The 23,094-nt window shown below is 41.6% G+C and overlaps 1 long non-coding RNA gene across 1 annotated transcript in view; it reads left to right on the forward strand.

Moving 5' to 3' along the window:
• The window catches only part of LOC125296838, a 38,697-nt gene extending 16,440 nt beyond the window's left edge, over positions 1-22,257 (forward strand). The window contains exon 3 of the long non-coding RNA XR_007193866.1: positions 22,225-22,257. This is a non-coding gene — a long non-coding RNA (uncharacterized LOC125296838). The remainder of the gene's footprint in view (positions 1-22,224) is intronic.
• The last annotated feature ends 837 nt before the right edge of the window (positions 22,258-23,094 follow it).

Below are 23,094 nucleotides of genomic sequence, written 5' to 3' on the forward strand. Positions count from 1 at the left end.
CGAAGGTCAGAGGCTCAGTGTAGGGGTCAGAGCCCTCTACTGTAGCCAGGATTTTTAAAATACCGAGGTCAGGCGCGTCGCCAGAAATTTAATTTGTTTATAACGAACTTTTTTAGATGCACCTCAAGAGCCTTTTCCCAAATTGGCTTTGGATATTTATACTGGACCCTGCTCCATCTGTTATTAGGAATGCTCTGCTTCTCCATCTGCATAGGGCATTTATAAATTGCAGGGTCATAGGCTGCAGAGCTTGTAGGCTACCTTCTCACTCACTTGGGAGGGCCCTTCACCAATCATTTTCCTGTGTTGTATCATGTGTTGAATCTCTAAATTACTGACCAATAATTATGACCGCCGCTAGCGAAGCGGTCATATAGGGATTGTCAAAGTTTTTTTTTTCCCCGTCATCTACTTCCTGAATTTTTGGTTTAACGATACCGGGACACCGAACCACCGGGCACATGAAATTTGGTGGGTATGTAGCCCCACTAGACTTTTTACGGAAAATTTTCGTTTAGCCCCCGGGGCCCTCCCCGTGCTGGGCCCCCGAACCGCAAAAAAGCAGTTTTTCCTAAATAACTACCTGAACCGTGGCACTGAGGATGAAGAATCTTTTATGGTATGTTGGTCTCAAGGGCCCACATCAACCTGGCCCATAATCACTCATTTGTGATTTGCACCCCGCCGGTAAAAAATGAAAATGCAATATTATTCTGCTTTAATCGCCCCTATCTTCAGTTAAGATGTTCAGAACTGCACCAAAGTTTATGTGTATGATTGACCTGGCATTCTCTGGGGGTATGCCAAGTTTCGTAGAATTTCATCCATGGGGGGGTCTAAAAAAATTAGGTTATGTGTACATTTAGTGACTGTACACTCATTGGCCTGTAGATGGCGGTGCACACATATACACATGCACACACACACAGGCACCCACATACTATCGGTATTAGAACGGCCGATACATAATTACAAATTCAGTAGGATTAAAAGAAAGCCAAAATAAATATTCATTATCATCATCATGGCTGCATTTCCAGTATTGGCGAAAAGTAGTTGTTTGTCCACTAGATGGCGCATCGTTGCAGTGAGACGTAATTTTGTTGGAAGTTAAAAGTGGGTTGGAAAAACAATGGACGCTTCCTACAAGGACTTAGTTTACCGCAGAGAACGCCTAATAAGTATAGGACGATGTTCACATGAAATGTAATTCCCATTTCTTATTGAAGCGAAATAAATCTGAGGATGTTTATCGGACATGCTTGGTTTTACTGCAGGTAATGTTAATCTTATAATATCAATAAGGACCTAGGTAATGTTACCGATAAGCGTTGGTTGATGGAGGCCAATTTGATTGATTGCATTTGTAGAAAACTATAAATGCGGTTATACCAAGCAAATTGTTAGCAGCACTGTAATTGTATCTTTCGACTGTCATTTTGTTGCACGTGCTACCAAAATCATTCTGTGCAATGGAAGATTTACCAACGTTACACCGGTCTGATACAGTTTTGCCTATACATGCGTGAGACTGAGGCGCCTGTTTATTTTGTTTTAAGTGCGTGCAGGGTGTGAGAGGGAATCAATGTGCTTTGATTCCAGTTTGGTAGTTGTAGTCTGTGAAATTAAAAAAACGTGTGTGTGAAGTATCCAAACAATGACACCTTAATTTCATCAGAGGTGGAAAAAAAGTATGAAAATATTGTACTCAAGTAAAAGTACCAATACCTTGATGAAATATTACTCAAGTACAAGTTAAAATACTGATCTGAAAATGTACTCAAGTAAAAGTAAAAAGTAGTTCATTTAAAATGTACTTTAAAGTAAAAGTTACTTATTACTTACTTTTTTTTTTTGGGGGTACCAGAACAACCAGTTTACCAGAGACTTTCTAATGAGGAGATACAGCACTCAAAAAAAATCCTCCATAGTAATGCATGGGGTTAGTTTATGCGCCAATATGGCAGTTGTCTACACATATCACAACCCTTCAACGGCAAAACGTTGACATGTGAATACATTGGCCAATCATGTGGTGTGTTGTAAAAATACATTGAGCCAATCATGTGGTGTGCTGTGAAGACATCGTGCCAATCATCTGTTGTGATCTCGCTGCTGGAGCAAGATTGGTGTCGTGAAGCCTTTACGCACCGATTTTCTGCCGAAATAGATGCACAATAAGTGCCCACAATAAGTGCAATATGGCCGCCGAAAGTGGAGGTACTTTGCCTGATAAGGATGTTGAGAAATGAAGATCTATGTGAAAAAATCACCGGAGTTCTCCTTTAAGTTTGAGCAGTAGTTGATTTTCAAAGTTAGTTGCACTCATCCTTGGGTCGCTTTGCAGTGAACAGTAATCCAGCACAACTGAAAAGCCCCCTCACAGGCAGCTGGGGCAGGCAGGCCAATGTTGAGTTGCAGAGTTTTTTATATTTGGAAATGAGCAGAAGGTTCAGCAGATTAAAGGGCGTCGAACTGGGGGGGGGGTGGGAAGTATAGGGCAATGGAGGAGAGGGCCCTTGAAAAGTGGAATACAGGGGGCACAACATTTTCATCAGGCATTACAGTAGTAATAACTCAGGTAATCCACACATAAAAAAATCCAAACAACTCCATAAGTAGAGTCATGTGTAATGAAGTGGAATAACACAGGGAAAAAAGTATTGAACACGCTAAGAAAAGCACTAAGGCAAGGAAAGGGAAGGAGCGAGCTGGAATCTGTAAGTAGTTAGAGAGTAGTTATCCTTTCTATCTGCAAATTAATATACCGGTAAGCTTGGTTAGTAGCTTACATATTGATGGGCTATAAAAGGTTTTTTCATTACCAAGGTGTCACACAAGAAACATTTCATGATGGATAAAAGCAAAAAAGCTCTCCCAAGACTTTTTGCAACCTTATTGTTGCAAAACATATCAATGAAACTGGTTACAGATGCATTTCAAAACTTCAGAATCTTCCAAGCATGGGAGCCATTATCTCCAAGTGGAAGAAACATCACTGCATCATCAACCAGCACAGGGCACAGGATCTCCCTCGCAAATATTTCTGACCAGGGAGTCAGAAGGATAGTCCAATTCCAAGAGCCAAGGACCACTCGGAGAAAGCTCCAGAAAGACTTGAAGGCAGCCAATTTAATTAAATTCAATTAAACAGTTCTGGAAGTAATCTGAACTAAAGATCAGGATTCACAAGAGGGACCCCTGGAATCTGTTTAGAACAATGGACCAAAATCACACCTGATACTCGCGAATTAATAAGTTTTTGTCATACAGGAAATGTCTTTGAAGCTGTCTTTACAAACAAAGGCTTTTCCACAAAGTATTGAAGAAATTTCAGTAGGCACGTTCAATACTTTTTTTTTCCTGTGTCATTCCACTTTAATACACAAAACTCTTTTGTTTTGGATTTTTAGGCCTATATGTGTGTTAATATAATGTGTGGTGAACATTTCAAATAGACTCACTGGAAGTTTAGGCTAATTACTGAAAAAAAAATTAAAGCTGCAATACTTATTTTTCTTCCCATATATTTATTTTACCTGAATATTTTAACTTCAAAATTAAATGTAAAAATGAATGTCAGACGAAATGTAAAGTTTGACTGACTGGATTTTGTATACAAAACATAGTGAAAACTGTCTAAGGTCACTCTCACTCTCCCTTGCTAAAGAGCTAAAATGCCTGCACCATTCATAAGGTAGTCTATCTTTTGTTTATTTAGTTGAGCATCGCTAGTGGACCGCTAATTGTTGTGCTGTTGGTGCAATGTCTTTCTCCAAGAAAGCCAAGTCAGGTTACTAAAAACAAAGGCCAAAACAGGAAAAAAGAGAGACATCAAAATGAGGGAAACAACTGCTAATAAACTTCTTTCCAAAGAAAGGTGAGCACAAACGTCAAAACACGAAATCCTATAGTGTTTGCTTGAATATCTCCTCACTTAATCATTGGTGCTAAAACGAACTGAGACAACCCATTGGAATAGCGGAAAATACACTTTCATAGGTTAGGCTAATCTGATGCATCTCGTGATCCAGCTCCATCTCCATCACTTTCAGAAAGACTGCATGGCATCAGCTTGATTCATGTCCTGTTGTAGTTTACATGCTGATCATTATCACTAGGCTAGTGGTTTAGGGCTTTTTTTCTCTCCTTTCTGTTTTGTTAGTCTTAACTTTTTTTTTTTTTACTCAAGTAACGGATGGGATTTTGATGTAGCTTAAGTACAATACTTCACTCAAAAAAGTAATCGAGTAAAATTTAAAATACGATTTTATAAACTACTTAAAAAATACAAAATACACAGAAAAAAATCTCAATACAGTAACGTGAGTAAATGTATTTCGTTACTTTCCACCTCTGAATTTCATTATGGCTGCTTTAGCAACACCCTACTGTGTAGTGGGTCCCATTTAGAAGTGGCTACTTCATTCACGCCTTGACTCATGGAGCTATGTGAATTTTATTACAACTTTTCGCCACGATATGGCAGTTTAAGTCCGCTTGATACTGTGTAAGGCGAAGCCATTGGTTTCAAAGGAGATTTTTTGATTTGTGTCGCCAGCATAGCCTATTGACAATTTATGTTGTAAATAGGCCTACCTTATAAGCATACCTGTAGCTTAGGGAAGCTAACAGCTTTCTATTAGGATCTAGTTTGTTAGTTACAGTTTTGTCATAACTCCCTGATGCATTTTGCATTTAGAATAGCCAGAGCGCGGATATCTCAATCGGAAATTAAACAATGTCGGGGTGAACCCAGCCTGATCTGCCCGCTATTTATTTTTTGATTTCTTAAAAAGATTGAGCTTGGTCTGAAAGCCAGACTAGCCATGGGCCCACTTCCCCGATACCACGGAGACACGCTCTTAAGAGGGTTTTCACGATTCATCTTACGATCGCCGATTGGTTTTTTTTCGACTGTTTCCCAACATACTCGTAGCGTGAACGCGCATGCACTGCTCTTAAGATGCTCTTAAGGGGAGCTGTCCACGTTAATAGTTCTGGAAATATCCTCTGATTTGACGGTGATGTCAGGTGACTGCCGCGTCACAGCTATAAACCTACCATTTAAACTTAGGATCTACACATTAATTCACATCAATACTAAAATAGAAACACTTTGACATCTGCATGTAAGCATCCCAAGTAGGTTATATACCACACAGAGACAGAAATAATTGTAATTATTTTAAGATTAGATTGTTGCACCATGCAATAATTTTTTAAAGGTGCCACTTAAGAACACGTTTGAAGATAAGAAAGAAGTCGAGTAAGAAAGAGAGGAAATGTGTAGGCTTAGATTTTGATGCAGTAGGCTGAGACTAAAACCACATGTTGCTTTCTGCTTTTTTTACCTCATAGGCCTAATAACATATTCACTTAAGATAATGTCAAACTATTCTGGCAACGTCTCGTTTCATAATTGCATTTTGTCCGCTTTTTCATCACATTATTATGACCATTAAATGTAGGCTATTTTTTACGCTGAAATCTGATTCATCACAGGTAAACACAATAAAGAATGGGAACGTAAATTGGATTATGTATTCTAAGTTGTAATTCCTCTGTATGTCCTGTTGGTGACCTCAATGAGAAGTACTGTTAAGGCGGCTCTTAGCCGGTAACGAGTAGGCTTCTTTGGAGCACTCGTAGATCTACGAGTGTTTTCAATAACGCTCTTAAGCTGTTTATGGTTTCGGGAAACAGTCGGCAAAATCTTAATACGTTAAGAAGAGGGACTTTACGGCGGCTAGGCTTAAGATGCTTTCGGGAAGTGGGCCATGGACCTCAGTTACACAATGCAAGGGAACATGAATCAGCCTATATTTGCACGAACAATAACGGACAACAGCTCTTCAACTTTGGCCCGTTAAAATGTGTATGAACAGTCTAGCGACGCATATTTCATCAAGGCCCATTTGGACATGTCAGTTATTTTCACCACTGGTTAGATGTAAAACAGCATTTCGTTTCAGACTAGCCTACTGTTACTTAATTTGTGCATTAACAATAACGTTTCAGACTACTGTTACTTAATTTGTGCATTGACAATAAAGTAGGCTATTACATGAACTAAAGATGACTAAAATCTTATGTAGAAGAAGAAACATTCACAAAAAATCCATCCATCCAAAAATGACCTTTGTTTTTGATAGTTGTTGAAAACGGCATGGAACTGACAGAGATGTTTTTGTTTATAAATAAAATAAATACATAAATAAATCAAAGTCAAAAGTCAAAGTCAAAGTCAGCTTTATTGTCAATTTCTTCACATGTTCCAGACATACAAAGAGATCGAAATTACGTTTCTCACATCCCACGGTGAAGACAAGACATATTTTACCAATTTAAGTCCACAGACAAACATAACATTCAAGTAAACAAAAAGTAAGTTTAAGTAAGTAAGAGGGCACATATAATAATAAAAATAAATAAATTGTTGAAATTGTGCATAGACAGTCAATAAAAACTAGTGCAAAGTCAGGCCAATAAGAGGCTTGGGTAGTTCTGTTTGACCTGAGTAATAAAGAAAGTGGCATAGTGGTGCAAGTGGTGCAAGTAACATAAATAACATTATGCTGATACCTTTTGCTTTTCCCAAATACAATGTAGCCTACAGGTGTAAGTGACCTTTCATCAATCCAGTTGCAATGGATGAACTGTGATGAACTGCCCTACTTGTGATTGTTTAGAGAGTTTAAAGGTTTAATAACAATGCTACATCTTCTTTGGCTATTCTACAATCTATTCACCTTTTCAGCACCAGTAGGCTACTTTCTGTGCAGCTGCACACACACACAGGCATGCCAAACAAGCATACACAAAAGTTTCAAGAGTGGGGGATGGAGTAAAATATGGAGACAAATTTAAGTGTGATTCATTTTCGCGGAACGGATGTACAGGACTGAGCGGCGGTCATATTTTGTACCGCTATGCGGTACATCTAGTTTATATAATTTGACAATGTTACAGTATGTTTGGGTCATGTGATAATATCCATAATATCCATCACACCATTAATTATCCATCCATCCAACATTGATAGAGCTTCAGTTTCAGTGCAGGTTAGCTAACTGCATCGAATTTCAACATAACATTTTCATTACAGGTTAGCATCTCATTGGTAGCCACATTACAGCTGTATTAGTATTCAACCATTACCTTTCTCACCTCCCCTCCTCTTTGTCTGCTCAACTTCTGCTGGCTTTCCAAACATTAACTTTGTTGCAGCCTTTGTTCAGGTCAGGTGAATTAAGATGAAGCCTTCTGACAGAAATGAACAAACCATCAAGTATTTTTTTTTGGATAATGGATTTGTATTGAAGTTTATGTGAGCTGCGTTGCGTTCTTTAAATAGCCTAGTTTAGTGGCACAGTCTGCGATAACCAAGTTGACTCAACTTTTGTTTTGACATGTCAGAGGTAGGCTAGCCTATCTGCAACGACGTGTCACGTGATGTTGCGTTAATGCAAGGATAGTCGGATATTCGTAGCCTACTTATTAATAAATTAAACGAAACTTGAAGAAAAAAATACCGAGGACATGACCTCTGTGTCCTATGGCCATGACCAGCGGGTCAATCAAGCTGATCAGGGTTGCTCAGTGCGAGGGGAAATACATTGTTTGTTTGCTTGTGTGTGTGTGTGTGTGTGTGTGTTTATGGAGATGTTTGTGTGTGTTTTGTGTGTGTGTGTGTGTGTGTGTGTGTGTCTCTGTGTGTGTGTGTGTGTTTATGGAGATGTTTGTGTGTGTGTTTGTGTGTGTGTGTGTGTGTCTGTGTCTTTGTCAGAAGGAGGCTGATCTTTCTTAAGACCATGACTTGGATATTGCTCTTTGTATGTTTTATGTAGTAGGCTAGCTATCGAAGTACAGTATGTGTGTGTGCCTCTCTTTCTTTCTCTCTCTCTCTCTCTGTGTGTGTGTGTGTGTGTTGTGTGTGTGCTTGTGTGTAAATGCAGTCTTCTACAAGAGATGTGTTAATGTCAGTTCTGGCTACAGAAGAATGTGTGTGGCTTCCATGTGAGATAAATTACAGTGTAGCCACCCTGTAGACCCAGACAAGCTCCCCAGCTTCTCATCAACAGCTCCAGCTGTGGTGTGAAAGAGCAGGTGGCTACACTGGTGTGAAAGAGCAGGAAAAAGAGCTCAGCAGGGAGTAGCAGGGGAAGGAAAGTCTTTTGCACCTACTTCTGGTACATTGGATTTATCCGGAGTGTTCAGTTTTATGACTTGTCACTCATTCTCTCCTCCAGGCAGGGGCCATAATTTGACTTCTTGTCGCCTGACGTTTTTCAGCTGAGCATATCGCACCTACAATCACTGAAGCACAAAGACAGATAGATAGCAAGAGAGAGAGAGTGTGTGTGAGAGAGAAGTTACAGTAAAGATCAACTGAAAGACAGAGCTCCCAGGCAGCTGTGTTGGTTGTTGTGCTGAGGTGCCTGAGGGGTTTGTTTAGTGTAGGGAGCCCTGGGGAGATGACACAGGAGCACCACACCTGCTGAGGCCTCGTCTCTACTCCCTACACTACAGCGCCTCTCATCCCAGCTAGCCACATGACCAGCGCCTCTCATCCCAGCACCCAGACTAGCCACATGACCAGCGCCTCTCATCCCAGCACCCAGACTAGTCACATGACCAGCGCCTCTCATCCCAGCACCCAGACTAGCCACATGACCAGCTCTCAATCATCAGCATCCAGACTAGTCACATGACCAGCGCCTGTCATCCCAGCATCCAGACTAGCCACATGACCAGCTCTCATCCCAGCATCCAGACTAGCTCCAGCTCCCATCCCAGCACCCAGACTAGTCACATGACCAGCGCTCTCAGTCCCATCAGCATCCAGACTAGCCACATGACCAGCTCTCTCTCTCATCCCAGCACCCAGACTAGCCACATGACCAGCGCCTCTCATCCCAGCACCCAGACTAGCCACATGACCAGCGCCTCTCACTACTCAGCTCTTTATAGACACACCACCACCTCCATACAGGAAACCCCTGGAGTGTCAACTAGAGCCTCTCCCTAGTGCCCCAGACATAGATCAAATAATGAAATATGTTGTAGGTTTGTGTCTAGATGCAATATTTTGTAAGTTTCACTGATAGTATAAGCTGTCCCTTTTTTTAATCGTCCCATCGGAATCTGATCAACACAGTTTAGTGCAGTGCTAGGTCCAATGATCACTGGTGATATGATACAATGATACAAGGAAAGTATGTCTTCCCTTAAGAGGTACTTGGTTTAAAGCACATGATACTAAAGAGGTGTGCTGAGATGATGAGGTGAAAATGCCATGACAACAGAGGGAACAGGAGGCACTGGTGTCATGGTGCTCCTCCAGCCTTTAGCCATGCACCACTCACCACTAATCTGCTCCACAGTACAAAATAATGGGCCTTCATCAGTATTACTCTGCCCACACTGGGGCTCTTCTAAAAATAGCAGTGCATCTGGTGGGCAGGTTGCAGGGACATGGCAGGGCAGTGGGGCATCGGGGCACTGGGGTGCCATCACCACAGACACACCTATTTCATTCTGAGTCATCAGGCAGCACTCTGTCATCCCCAAATGTGTGAGCGTGTGTGCACGCTGGCTCATTACAGTGATTAGAGTGTGTCTGTGTGAGCTTGTGCCTGTATGTGTGAGTGGGCGGTTGTTGTATACACTGTGTGCCTGTGCCTTGAAAGGCAGGATCTAAAGATCCGCTACATCACATAATCACAATCTACATAATCCCCTTTCTTTCTTTCTTTGTACTATCTGCAGTAACACTGTAGAGACCATGTGTTATGCCTTTATAAACTCCTGGTTTCTTTTACCCATTCATTTGTATGCGTCAGTGTTCGTTTCCACCTCTCATTAGCTCAACCCGCATCCGAGATGCTCTGTTTTAATTGGTAATGGATTTATTGACTTGCTGAATATGTGCCTCTCTGCTGTTTGCCAAATACTTGGAAAGTAGGACTGAGCACCAACCGACAGGCATGGGCTTTGAATTTTGCCAACAGTAAACAACATGATGCATTGACTGATGAGTCTCTGCAGATGATGCAGAAACAAGCGAGTAGGTTAAGTGGGTTACAGAAAGATGGAAACAGTCATTTTTAGATACTACTCATAGGTTTTCTTGTGTCTCTTTGGATTCCAAGTGATGTTGCTGTGTCGTGGGTATATTGGGTATGGTGTTGTGGATTTGATACCCTTCTGAAGCTGTGAGGCTGACTAAAAGAGAGAGAGGCGCACTAAATCTCTCCTCCAGAGAGTGTGAAGTCTACCTGGGAAATGATTGGGCTTGGCACCTACAGTGGGTGATTGGTCTCTACACTCACTGAATGTCACAATCAGGCAGGGGGTCATGTTTAGTTTGGATTTGAGAATGGATTCACACGTCCTGAGAGTATTCTATTAATATTAATGAGAAAACCATATTTCTGTGGAAGATGAAAAATAATTAATTCACTCTCATCCACTCCCATCAGCAATGTATCCTCGACTGTGGCTTGTGGTTGTTTTTACACCGTGGTTGAGACTCATACTGGGTTTGTGCCAGTGCAGGGGCTTTCAGACACACTTGGAAAACAGACCCCAGACTCAAGCAGATGACAAAACTACACCAATCCAAACCACTGTCAAAGCCACAGTTCTAGATGTAACTGTAAACTTCACGACAACTGCCACAGGAAACATCCCGCACTACTGTGTATTGGGAATTGAAGTCTTTTCTTTTCTGAACGCTGGCAGCGTTCCTCTTGGAAGAAAGACTTGCCTTTGACCCAGCACCAAGACTTGCAAGTCCGAACGACTCCGGGTTGCCAGGGTAACGACCCCCTTATTTTGTGAAGGGGCTGATTTGCATCTTGGCAGCCGACAGAAGCACAATTAGCTTGCCTGTTGCCTGAGCGCTGCCGCACTGTTACAGCTCTGAGGAGATTTTAGGGAGCAAAGAGGATTGTGTGTGTCTGACAGCTTGGCTTGTTCTTAATCTCTGTGCTGGGTAGGGGGTCTTGTTCAGAGCAGTGTGAATGTGTGAATAAGCATTAACAACCCTTTAATCGCCTACATACTCATGATGTGTATCAGTGCATTTTTACTTTTAATTTAGATTGATTCATGCATGTATCTGCTACACTACTCTCTCTCTCTGTCTCTCTTTCTCTCTCTCTCTGTGTGTGTGTGTGTGTGTGTGCATTTGTATGTCTGTCTGCAAATGCGTGGGTGTTATTTTATGCACTGTTTGCCTCTGGATATTGCATTCAGCAGGTGTCCCTTTTTCAGTTGCAAAGGCATATTTACACACCCATTATAACACCATCTGACAAGCTAGAACTATTTTGCGCCGTGTTCAGAGAATCAGGTGACTGGAGTGGAAGTGTAAATTAGCATGCATGAATTTTGAGCAGGCACAGACTGTATCTGTGTGCATATCAAAAAGAAAGACTTTGCTGAACTGGGAGTGGTTCCGTTGAGTTGTGCTGTTCAGCAGTTGCCGGTGAGGGAGGGAGTAGCAGTGAGTAGGGGGTCTTCCATAAGCTCCTCTTCTAGAGGACTTTGTGGGATTTTGAAGAGGTGCTTCAGGCATGGGTCAGCAGCGGCCTCTCACGGCAGCCAGAACTGCAGTTGGTGTGGGACAGTGAAGCCTGCTGAGCTCTTGTTCCTGGGTGCTTGACTCACTCTACTAAAGAGCTCCTGACTGGTGCTGCTCACGCCTTCACCTGACTGATGTACATGCAAGCCCAAGTCCAGTTTCTGATTGCAGTAGGAGGGGCTCCCGTACGGCTTCTCCTTGCTGTCCAGAACGTGGGCCCTGAGCAGGTGACAGGTGTGGCTGTGCTCGCTGTCCGTGGTGCTGAACTGCATATGGACCTCCTGCCAGGTCGAGAGAGAGAGAGAGAGAGTGTGTGTGTGTGTGTGTGTGTGTGTGTGTCAGACCCCAAAGTCTGTGTATACAAAGGAGCCTGTCTTTTCTCCTCCCAACTTCTGTGTTGTTAGTGCACACCTTGTAGCAGGTAAACTTGGTTTATCTCAGTTTGAAAGCAGAGGTGGACACCTCCAGGTCCAGAATGCAGCCACGCATATAAATATAATATAAATTAGTAATTAATTATAATTAGGCCTCCATTACATTATATATTTTCATAATACTATAGTAATTATTACTAATAAAAGTCTTTTTGACATTTATGAGGAATGTTGTTTTTGTTTGTTCTTCTCTTATCTCAGGAATTTAACAATAGAGCATTTTGTTTTGGAGACAACATGGCTGATTAACTACTTGGCACAAACAGATCATACCAGGGGCCTGTACTACGAAGCGGGGTTACTGGCTTATCTGGCTAACTTCGAGAGTAACTTGATCACGTGTGGCGTAACTTCCGGATTAACCCGCACTGCGAAAGGTGGATAGGTTTTAACCGAGGTATGCTGCCATGGCAACTTACGCTGCATCTCAAACCTGCTCCGACCAGGTTATGTTCTTGGTTAACCCGAGGTTTCCGTTAACCACACCCTTTATAAGTACCACCCCCTCCACTAACAATTTCTCCCGAGACATGTCGGCGTACCTGGATGATCCATACGACATTGGAGCGCAAATCGTGAGGGACTCTCTTCACAGGGCGAGGGGTTTTAGAGACCGCCAGAAAATATATATAGCCTACCCGGACGATATTCTCTATGAAGATATTGTCAGCCGAGGGAATTCGTTATCTTTGTCAGATGATCTAGGAAGACGTCTCATAGCAATGCCCGTAGCCTACGTGGACATTCATGTATTCCATCGGTGATGCAAGAATACTGTATGTCCGAAAATAAATCGGACATAGGCCTACAGTATCCTGAACATCTGAGCAAGAATAGCCTAAAATAAATCGAACATAGCCTACAGTAGGCCTAATAAATTAAAATCACAATTTTAACAAACTTGTTGAATTGAATATCATATTACTGTACCCTGCACATAAAGGCTACACATTTCCACAGCACCAGAATCCGCCCGAATGCCTCCCTCAACCCCCTCCATAATCGGCCTTCCACTATTATTTGCGATGGCCAACTCTTCTGTAAAACACTCTGGTGCCTTTCCTCCTACAGTAGTGTTCAAAGCAGAGGTGGGACCAACTCACTGTTTGGCAAGTCACAAGTAAGTCCCAAGTAAATACAGAGAAGGGCAAGTCGAGTCCAAGTCCAAGTCCCAATCTTTTTCAAGTCCTGAACAAGTCATCAGGTACTCTTCACTTAATAATGCCATTATTAGACTATCGATCATAATTTTAGCACTTCCATCTAATCCACAGTATTTTTTTTATAAATACATATTAAAATATGTTCAATGTTTCTGTCTTGTAATATTTTACGACATATGCATGTGCATACCTGTGTAATATACACATGTGCATACCTGAGTAATCTGTACAAAACGGATAGCTACATGACACTCAGCACAGCTGCAAATATATATAATGTTTTTCCAAATTGCGGAGCCCACTGTAAGGATGAGTAATAATTTGACTGATGGTATTTCACTGCGCTAGGCCACAGATTTGCCTGCAAACAATTTATTAGGCTGTCTGCCAGTGGTGACTCATAAGGGAAGCCAAGGTCAAGGTTATATTATTTAAAAGATAATGATGACAGTAATTTTGTTTTAAAGTATTAATTTCTTAAGAAATACTAGACATTTGATGCTGTTTATCTAATTTGTATATGGTGCACTGTCACTTTAAGCCCATTGTGTGCCACTGTCCACACGTTCTCATAATGATCTTTTTTTACCAGCTCCGTTCAAATATAGCCTATGGCTAGTCCACAAACTCAAACATTGTGCCACATGTATAGCACAATATTAACAATGATAAGCATGATATTAAGTTGGCACAAACAGCGTTCATTCCTTTGGAAAGAGAAGCATGTATGACATGATGCTTGCTTGACATTTTCTGTTTGCAATTAAAAGTGAATTATGAGCCTGGTAGCCAGTAGCCACCTAGCTACAGTAGCTGAGTGGAATGCGTTTCAATCGGCATATGTGCTTAAATAAATTATTGAATACTTCAAAACTCACCTGTTCCATTACACAAGGCAAAGACAACTCTTCATAATATTCTTGTCCACTTTCCAAATCACAGTGAGTGCAGCTATGTCATAGTGACCTGGATCTCATAGTTTATAACAGTATAGTAGACTAGTGAGAACCGGATAAATTCACAATCTCCTCAAATCTCGTATTTGTTGCCTCCACGATTTCTTTTTATATGTTTCTTATATTTAAAAGAAGATATCAATCATCAACAATGACAAGCCAGCTAGAACCTACTCGTTTTCTCTCCCTCTCGTGCGTGCTTAGATGTGTTCTCAATTAAATGCAGTAGCCTAGCATAAGTTTAAGTTGGATCTTAATGGAGAGAACTCGAAAAGTATTATCTTTATGTAACATGCTGTTGGTGCTTTTTGACAAACGTTCTCTAACAAGAGTGCAAATCAGTTTGCAGTAAAGCTAATAGTGATTGGCTAAATGTTGGTCCTTCCTCTGTCTCTTGGTGCCCTACACACAGTGCGTAACGCGTGTGGGTTAAGTGGCATAGGCTACTATACTGAACTCTGGCCACTTGTCTCCGCTAGTTTTTATTTATTTTTTTAGTCGCGGGAAAGCGTCTCTGGGTTGACTGGTACACGATCAGGAAATTTAGTTTTTGATTCGAGACATATCAAGTCATCACGAGGCAAAGTCCGAGTCAAGTCTTGAGTGAATAGTATTCAAGTCCAAGTCGAGTCGCAAGTCATGCCGAATTTTATCAAGTCAAGTCTGAAGTCATTAAAATCATGACTCGAGTCCAAGTCATGTGACTCGAGTCCACATGTCTGGTTCAAAGACACCTTTTTCTTGTTAGCTGTAGCCTAAAACAGAGGCCAAGTGAAGGCTATAAGCTAGGCCTACATGTTTTCATAATTAAGAAATATTAATGCAAGCTATAACTATATAAACCTACCTTTCTGAATAATGTTTTTGTGTTTCATTTTCACCTGCTGCCATGTGCGTTTGGTGTTGCATCTGAAATGTTCACAGGATTAGGCATACACTAAATCAGTCAATGGGGGCTACTTAAACATTCAAACATTCTGTATATGCCCACTTCTGAATCGGGTTGCATCTGTAGGCCTTTCTATGAACTCAAAATGGGCTATTTAATTATTTCAACTAATTTCAGACATTCCGCAAGCTACTAATCCTCCGTAACACATATTTGAAGAACGTGGGAATAAATTGAATTTCCCCTGGGGATCAATAAAGTATCTATCTATCTATCTATCTATCTATCTATCTAAAACTTTATTTTTAGGCATTTAGGCTTATCTGCAATACGTTGTCAACAGCCTTGCTTTGTTCACTGCCGACGTATTTTTGTCGTAGATTAATTCCTCATAACTTGGCATAATAATTGTGCATTCCTCATCCGTAAAATAAGGTGATCGCGTCATCATTGAAAGTGGTGACTTAAGATAACCAGGTTTGGTCAACCCTGGTTTAACAAAGTAACCCTGGGTTACATCTGGGTAGGTTAAGATCCATTTGTAGTACAGGCCCCAGATGAGCTATAGGTTAAGCATTTTTGGCATAACAGGTCTCGAGCTATTGCCCCCCCAAAATGCTGTGAGTCCCATGAAGGTGGAAAGGGAAATTCACACCTAGGGTCACAAACCTCATATTCCATATCAGCCATGTGAAGCTACACCGTGTTCCATGTTGGTAAAGTATAGCTATGCTATCATATGCTATCTAGCCAAAATTAGTTTTAAAAGAGAAGAAGAAGAAACTCTTAGCACTAAATAGGGAGTTAAAGGAACCTTACCATATATTTTTCAGTGATGAAAAATGTGTGGTGTAACGTTCCCTGAGAGGCTTTCGTAAAATGTACCAGGTTTTTTCTGAAGCCTTGGCTCCTTTTTCTCATTATGTCATTGCATGCTCTGAAAGAAGCTATGGGGAAAACAGACGGATTTTCTGTATACAGTCTATGTGACTGTGTGTATATTTTGAAATAAAGATGTCTGGTGCATCCCCAAAAAACACACCACAAAGCCAAAAGCCAACATGAAAAACTAGTTCCTGCAGACAGAAATTATGAATCTTAATTTTATGGCCTGAAACTGAGGAATATATGGACAGTTGCAGACAGAAATGTTAGTAAATCACAGTCAGAGACAACCGTGCGGGACATTGAAATGTGTATGTGTTTGTTTGGTCTTTTCACATGTCTTCTGTTCCCAGCAGCACTATTAACACACTTAGTGTTATGAAGTGCAGTAAACAGTCTAATTAGTAGTGAGAGCTGACGACTGCCCTCCTGGAAAGCCCTGATGGCAAGAGAGAGAGAGAGAGGGGAGACAGTAGTAATTATTCAGTGTGATGTTTGGAGGCGGGGGTGGCCATTCAGACTTCCATCGCCCCTCTGTGATGTACTTCCTGCTGGATCAGGGAGAATTTCTGCTGCTCTTATCCTTCCCTCTCTTTGAAGGAGCGAGATGGGAAAGGCAACAAGATGGAGTGAGAGAGAAAGAGGAAGTAAACATTGACAGAGGAAGGTATAAAGGGAAAGAGAGAGAGAGAGAGAGAGTCAGAGAGAGAAAGAGATGGTTAAATAGTCCCCTGAGACCTGATTAGTAGAGCCTCAGAACAAATCCTGATATTAACACAGACACCTCTGCCTATACAGCTTGTCTGCAGCAAAACTAGTTAAACACACACACAATTTCACTCTCTTTGTTTCTCCAATATACTGTTTCTCAGTCTGTCTCATCTCTCTCTGCTCCTGCTCTCTGCTCCTACACACATGCTGCTATAGATGCAAAGATCTCTTTTTCCCTGAGATGTATCACAACAGTATTTGTTTCTCTGAGGGGAGACAAACATGTGAAAATTAAGGTGAATAATGAAAGTCTTTTATATCCGACCGGTAGACAGGGACACATTCTCTCTCAGTGTCTCCACTGAGTAACAGGCAGAGAGCTCCAGCAGCTGGCTATATGCCAGTGGGAACGAAATGCACTCCGGCTCCATCAGTACGTCCTCTCCATCCCCAAGTCTGTCTCTGATTGTACACAGTGGATGTGTAGATGGTGGTATGAGTAGGACTAATGTTTAGCCGCATAAACGTGCTTTCAGTGACAGACTTGACTGAGACAATTGGAATTTAGTAAGGAACCCATACAAGAGGCTAATGATTAATTATTTCATTGCTGGATACATCATTTAAACAAAAATTAAATTTGTTTATAATAGATTTCCTCTATTACTACAAAGCAATAATTGTTTACTGTATATTCAACTGTGCACAATATGCCTCAGAACTAACCAGAATCAATATCCATTTACAAGCTATTATAAGCCTTCTTAATCAAGAAGCTTTATTGCCAGTTTTCTCTTCTAATTGTTTTTCAGATCAGGTCTTTGTTGGATCTGGCTAAAGGTTTTCTTGGCAGGCGGATGGCAGCAGCCTTTGTGCCTGTGTCATTTAATGGTAATATAAATCTTAATATGCTATTTAAAGCAGGCTTTCATCGGCAGGCTGATTTATTAGTGGGGCTCCACCTTCAATTTATCAGCATAAATAAGTGTAGCTCTGCAAATGAACCTCACAAGCGACCGCAGAATTGCTTCAGGCTCTCACGCCCCTGTCTCTTCATCATTAAGCTCTCTCCCTGTGTGTGTGTGTATGTCTGTGTGTGTGTGTACAGTATGTCTGTGTGTGTGTGTGTGTCTGTGTGTGTGTGTGTGTGTGTGTGTGTGTGTGTGTGTGTGTGTGTGTGTGTGTGTGTGTGTGTGTGTGTGTGTGTAAGGTCTTAGCTTGAAATTCTTTTAATAACACAAAATACCTTTACAAAATACAAATAACTTTTTTTTTATACAAAATATCTTTTGACTAATGGAAGTCACTCTGACCCCGGCAATGAAACAGTGCAGACACAGTAGCAAACAGCAGTGCAGGACTCGTGGGGGAGGAAGGGACAGAGAGTGGGCTGCTCTTTGTAATGAATCTCTGCCTGGCGTGTGTACGGGTGAGCACTTGCCTGCAGCCATGAGAACTCTTCAGCTCTGTGTGGAGCTCAGCTGATACACAGCTTGTCTGGCACTAAATGAGACAGCTGGCTGCTCTACCCCAGGGACCGAGCTGACAGATCCTCAAGTGACTTTGAAGCTGTCTTTATGCACTGCATGCACAGGCTGTTTATAAACTTTATGACTCTCTCTCCGTTTATTTCTCACTAAGCACAGACAGACAGACACACACACACACACACACAGAGACACATTTATCCAAATCTGAGGCATTTCAAGGTCATTCAGAGGCTTTCAGAGAGAAATTCATGGAGGAGAGCAAGAGAGCATCTCACCTCCACACACTCCGTGCTAAGGCTACACAGCAATCTGCAATGCAGTGAAGGGCAGTACAGAACAAAGCCTGAGTGAACACACATAAAAATGCACACACACACACACACACACACACACAGAGACACACTCATACACACACACTCTCTCTCTCTCTCTCTCTCTCTCACACACACACACAGATACAAACGTTTGGGAGAGAGAATTCTGTAGTGTGGAAGTGGAGCTGTGTAGACAGTTGTGGGAGATGCTTTATAAGAAAACAGGAACTGCACTGTGCTTGGGTGAGCAGATTTTAGTGACCATGGAGAGGGGTGTGTGTGTGTGTGTGTGTGTGTGTGTGTGTGTGTGTGTGTGTGTGACACAGCCCAGTAATCTCATTAATGGACAATGCAGTCATCCAAACAGCCTGTTCCAAAATCATTATTTCTTGGGAAGTGTATACATGAGTTGTGTGTGTGTGTGTGTTTGTGAGCACATACTTAGTTTGTGTATGTATGGGTGAGTGTGTGTGCGTGTGTGCCTGTGCGTGTGTCTGTTTGTGTGTGTGTATATGTGTGTGAGTGTGTGTGTGTCTGTCTGTCTTTTCAGACTCCAGGGACAGTTAATTAAAACCTGTAAAGGATATTGATTATCTCTCAGCTGCACCTATGGGTCAGCATTAACACACTGAGCCTTGCCCATGGACCAAGAAGATTAGCGTTTAAAGTAAAACACATACAGTGCTCACACACACACAAACACAGTGTAGACACACAAAGACAAACACCAGATGCTGATACAAAACAATATAATGCCTTGCATGTGTGCCTCTTATAACATGTAAACAGCCAGTCTGGGTGGGCGTATGTGAGGAAATTGCTTTATTGTGTGTATGTGATGTCCATGATGTTTGACGTGCATGGCGTTGATGTACTCCTCCATGCCTCCTGCCCAACCATCATCAGTGCTGTTTGTGTGACCTTACACTGGCTTGATCATTCATTACAATGTCTTATCTAACGAGTATCCCTTCTCCGCTACTTTGCTAGCCTGCTTTAGCCTGTTAGCACAGACCCCTGTGCAGTTCACTGGAGTGGGGGTCGCTGTGAGGCATGGGCTGTTTTTCCTGTTAATGATGACTGGGGTCAGGGGGTTGTGGTAATGAGGGCTGAGAGGTGAGGACAAGAGAGGTCCTAGGGAGAGAGAGAGCGGCTCACCCTCATCATCTACCCTGACCACCCCCCACCTGTGCTGGCCAGCTCCTCCTCTAATGATCTGACAGGTTGGCCTCTCCTGCTGAGCGCGCTCTGTGTGTTAACGTCCCACCTGACTTCACATAGCAAGCGCAGTTCCACTGCCCTCTGGCTGCTAATAATATATACAGAGGTGTGTGTGTGTGGTTCTGTGTGTGTATGTGTGTGTGTACATCCATTCATCTCATCTGTACTACTTGCCCTTAACTTGCCCCTAGCTCAGCCTTACAGATTAGCTTTACATCCTTATGACCCCCCTGAATTAGCCTCTGATGCTAATCCCGTTAGCTTGATTCTCTGTGGCATTTGATTGGGCAATCCAAAAACATACCCATACAAGGAACATTCTGAGATTTCTTTCTTTCTCAAAATATCTCCTGACTATATCAGTGACCAGGGCTTTGAACCGGTTCAAGGAACGAAAACGAAAACCGGGAACTTTTTGTATTTTACAGGGAACAGGAACGAAACTGGAAACGTTATTATTTTTTATGTTCTGGAACAGGAACACTTATTTAAAAATAATGGTAACCGGTTAATACCGGTTTTATTTCGTTCCTCAAAGTTTTCGTTGCCTAAAAAAAAAAGTAATTATTTTCCTGCGCGCGTTACCATGACGGCTGAGGTTCACTTCCTGTGTGACATCAGACATTCGCTGACTGAATGGAGAGAGAGAGGGTGGATTACAAAGTCTCCACTCCACATCTTAAATAAGAGGTAAATTACGATCCATCGTTAATTAAAACGCTCATTCCAAACACAATAACAATAGCTATATTTGTCAACTCCATGTTAATGATGGACTAGTGAACATTTGGCTAAATGGCGCCAACACCTCTGTTTGCCTAATGCACAGATGGCTTGTTACTGGTATGAGTACGCCTACTGGATGGTCTTTCCCCCCGACAGTTGGAATTTGTTGTTGCCCGAGTGGCATAACCCGTGTCTTAATAATGTTGTTACGTTTGTGTGAAAATTTTCTCTTTTTACAATAAACTACACATTTGAAATAATTGTAGGCCTATTTAATTATTATTATTATTATTAATAATATAATTATTATTATTTAATAATGGTTGTAATATTATTACATTTGGTTTAAGCTGGATGAGAAAGATGTGACATAATTCTATAGCATTAAACAGCTGACAGGAACGAAATTAACCGTTCCAGGAACAGTATTTTTTTGTTCTAACCGGTTCGGGAACGTCAATTTATTGGTGGAACTCATAACCGGAAACGTTATAATTCCGTTTCTGTTCGGAACGAACCGATTGGGGAAAAAAATCGGTTCAAAGCCCTGCCAAAGATTACATTTATGTGTACCCTGTTTACATTATTGTGTTTCATTCTGCTGCCTCCTTTCTACGTTGGCACAGCTAAAATATGCACTGCATGTTCAAATCCAGCCAGAAAAACAGCAGATATTTGTGTCAGACAGTCAGACTGTGCATCATTTCCATTTGATCAGCCTCCATGTTAATCAGTTTCCAGAAACAGCTGGCTCCCACTGCACCACATAATGATCCATTTCTGCATCCTCCAGCATTCGCTATGGGTTCCCTCAACAGCAGAGAAGCAACAGACAGTCCCATTACTTACCTCTCAGGCAGTAAAGTTTGGTCTTGATTAACCCAATAGGTGCTTTTATTAGTCAACAACTACCTTACACAAAGCAAGTATCAGAACACATTTTCATTTACACACATTTCTAACCACTGGACTGCGCGGCCGTGGCGGTTAAATGGTAGAGAAGCTTGGATTATATTTATTGCAGACCTTCACTGTGAGCTTAGCTGTGCATTGCCGTGGCTGCAGCGTGATTGACAGCGGCTGGCGGCGCGAGGCTTTGTGTCGGAGGAGGATGTAGGGGGTAGAGAAAGGGTCGCGCTCTGTGATGTGGGCCCATGCTCCTGACTCTGCAGCTCTGGTTATCTGTTAATTCACCACTAATCCTCTCAAGGGGAGACGCTCGGCGACTTATCAACTTCCCACTGCCGCCGTCTTCACAGGTGAAGACATCCCCTTCTATCTCTCCCATTCTTCTGCTCTTTTGCTTGGCCTTTCTCATATCGGTAGCCATTCTTTCCCTGTCTTTCCCCTCTCTTCTCCTTTCAACCTTGCGTCTCCTTTGTGTCTTTTCTTCTTTGCACCACCACTGCCTGCAGTGAATTTTGTTGCAGTTTAGTAGTGGCATAGCAGAGGCTTTGGTTCAAATGAACTAAAACAGTCCTAGTACATAAACATGCATATATAGACAGCATCCTCAATAAGCGGTTGGACCTCAGGTAAATCCTAATCAAATCTAGTATGAATACATCTATACTTAAAAATGCAAAATGTTCAATAGGAACCTTTTGTTTCCAGCTCTGGAATAATACATGGGTTCAGTGTAGAAATAAAATTGAAAGACATACTAGTTTAAGAATATTATTTTTCTCACTCCTTGACTTGCTTGATCATTTATGCCTCCTGCAATGAGGCAAGCTTAGCTGAGAGACCATTTGTTATTTTCAAATCTGTAATATGTGGTTGTTACTGTTAACTGTTGCTAACTGTCCACCCCCACACTCTTTCTTCTTTCTTTTTCTGTTCTAGTTGGCTAACATAATCCTAATTGACAATGAGGACTTCCTGAGGTAAGCTGATTCAGTCGATTTCTTATTCTTGATTTCTTATCAGCTTCTGTGACTGCGAATTCTGTAAATTTCCCCTTGGGGGATCAATAAAGTATCTATCTCATCTATCTATCTATGTGACTCTGTCTGAATCAAAACTTTGGGTCAAAGGTCAAGGCTCATCTAATTGATCTGTCCACAAACTACAGTAGATATTGTGTTTGTGTGTACTCTGCTGCCAAGTATAACTACCTCCTGATGATCTCAGCATCACCATACAGCCAACACTTGAACGGTTTAGCTTCAATTTGTTCTGTGGTGTGACTCAGCATGATAATTGGATTAGTAATGACACCAGATTTCACCCATTTAATCAGTTGTGAGTGAGAATGATAATTTGGGAGGGGAGATTAAAAGCCACTATGGACATCCAAAGTGTGAAGTGAGCAGGACTCCCAGGGTGAGAGGAATCATTCTCATGCTGTCAAGCCACTACGGGCACACTGTTGCAGTGTATGAGAATGACACCAATGACTGCATCTGTTATGTGAGTGCTAACTATAAGTGTGATTAGCGTGCTAATCATCCAATGATCACAGACAAGCAAGTGTACATCCTAATGATAAGTCAACAGCACAATCACATCCTTTATTTTCATTTTTTCTACCATTGCATTGCTTGTTTCTTCTTGTGTTGTTTTGGGCATGCAAACACAGCCAATAAAGGAAGGAAGTGTACACATCATAACCATAACATTCTTAGAGGTATTCTTCCATATGACATTTCATTAGGCTATCGTTCTTTCTCTCTTTTCTTTTTCTTCATGTTTTCCGAAGCTTTCTGCATAATG

The sequence above is a fragment of the Alosa alosa genome, chromosome 6, assembly GCF_017589495.1.
Source record: "Alosa alosa isolate M-15738 ecotype Scorff River chromosome 6, AALO_Geno_1.1, whole genome shotgun sequence".
NCBI classification, from domain to species: Eukaryota; Metazoa; Chordata; class Actinopteri; order Clupeiformes; family Clupeidae; genus Alosa; species Alosa alosa.